The sequence below is a fragment of the Acyrthosiphon pisum genome, chromosome A2 (assembly GCF_005508785.2).
Source record: "Acyrthosiphon pisum isolate AL4f chromosome A2, pea_aphid_22Mar2018_4r6ur, whole genome shotgun sequence".
Taxonomy (NCBI): domain Eukaryota; kingdom Metazoa; phylum Arthropoda; class Insecta; order Hemiptera; family Aphididae; genus Acyrthosiphon; species Acyrthosiphon pisum.
Window position 1 is genome coordinate 59,324,246 of NC_042495.1, and position 2,212 is coordinate 59,326,457.

Consider the following 2,212-nt stretch of genomic DNA (forward strand, 5'->3'; position numbering starts at 1 on the left):
AACCACCTTGGGTAGCCTTCAGAATTAAACAATCTTGTTGAAAAGCCATACCTGTAATATAAGTATATTATATATTTATTATATATTATACACGAGTTCCCCCGCGCAGCATTAAAGTAGTGTTACGCGCATGTGTATAAATGTAAAATCGCAAACTTTGGATAGCTATAACTTCCAAAATAATGGTTTCCGCAAAAAAATTTAAAGAGTTTCGAAATCAGCGTTATAAAACATGTCTTTTAAAATTTAAATTCGTATAAGGACCGTGGTAAAGTGCATTTTAGCATAAAAAAAATAACAAAAATTAGTAGTTATCATTGATTGACAAATCAATTGAATGACGTCAAATGGGCCGTATCATAGTCATGCAATGCAAAAAATCCAAGTATAGGTACTCAAGCAAATTCTTACCAAAAAAAATGTTATGCATATAATATACACCGACGCCTGGACGCCCCCCTAAATGTGTCAAAAATTGGCCGCTCGGGGCAACAGTACCATGTAGCTCCCCCCTAAATACGGCCCTGGGTAGCTCAGAAGTCAGAGTTTTTAATCTAGTATTACTTCCAATTTATAATGTTTATTTTTTAAATATATAAAGAAACTGTGGGAAATATTAAAAATTGATTGTGACAAATTAGTTTATTTACTAGTTAAGTATAACTTATAATATACAATAGATAACCTGATACCAATATAGATACTTAGTGGAATTTATTTTTTCAATTTACATAGGTATTATAAAAGCTGGGCAAGTTAACCAATTTTTTTAACTAGTTAAAGTTAAGTTATCCTTAGATTAAAAATAACTAAGCTAAGTTAAAGTTAGTTTTATAAAGTTACTGAATTTGAGTAACTAAGTTAAGTTACAAATTTGCATGAAAATAATAACTAAGTTAAATTAAAAGTTAAGTTACTTTTATTTTTTTAAATACCTTTAACTTACTCATAAACGTTTTTTTATCTCGTCGGAGGAAAATAACTAGTTTTGGTATAAAGTAAAACAAATTAATAACAATACAATATGACTATATTATTTTATAAATACTTGTTATAACTGTACCTTACATTTAAAATATAAATTATATAATATATATAAATGATTAAAAGAAATACTTATTGAATTTTAATAACAATGTTTTTCAAAATTATGATCTGCCATAGACCCTCTTCTTACGACTTACACTGTTGGAACTTGGAATCCTCATAGTCACACACTGACACCAGTTGACACACTACTACATAAGCTGATATTAATATGATATTAATGTAGAGATTTATAAAATTATAAAGTTGACAACAATTAATTCTTATATATTATTTTCTTTATATCCCAATATAATATTAAAAGAATGTAGAATTGTAGCTTGTAGAAAACACGGTATAAGTTTCACCGTATCAGAAATTAGTAATTAGGTCCGTTCTGGAAATTTTATTATTAGTTATTACCTACTTATCAATGTACATAGTACACTAGTAATAATGTGACATACACTATAAGTCATAACTGTTGTCATTTCATCGAAAATATAAACTTCCTAGTTATATTCCAAATAAGTTATAAATAAATAATAATAATCACTATTTATTATAATAGACAATAGTATAATACTACTAATTAGTAATTGCAATATGTCTCTATAGTATAGTAATTAATACAATAATAAACATACCTACAATCGTCGGTAGATATACCTCCGTCGCTGTTTTCAGATATATCAATGCAAATAATATACAGTTCATTAATCACATAAATCATAATAGGAAAATTCGTAAATAACTTTTTACAAATAACTTTCATTTTAACAAAATATCTAAGTTAAGTTACAATTATTTATAAAAAGAAATAACTTAGTTACTAACTAAGTTATTTTCTACATTCTATTTTTTTTTTTAACTAGTTAAGTTAAAAGTTATCAAAAAAAGTAACTTTTAACTTAGCTTTTAACTTTTTAACTAGTTACTGCCCAGCTTTGTAGACAATAATTCATTTCGCGGATTCATACCGCACGCGTTTAACCGCTATGTGTGCAGTGGCATATTTATATATTATCCAGGCACTATAGAAGCACGCACATACAGTGGCAAATTGTTAAAAGTTATACGTTTTCTGCTATTGTAAAATAATATGTTATGTAGGTACCTATACTATTTAGTATATTATTTATAGGGTGGCAATCTTTCACTAGGCCTGCACGCGGGAAACATCTAA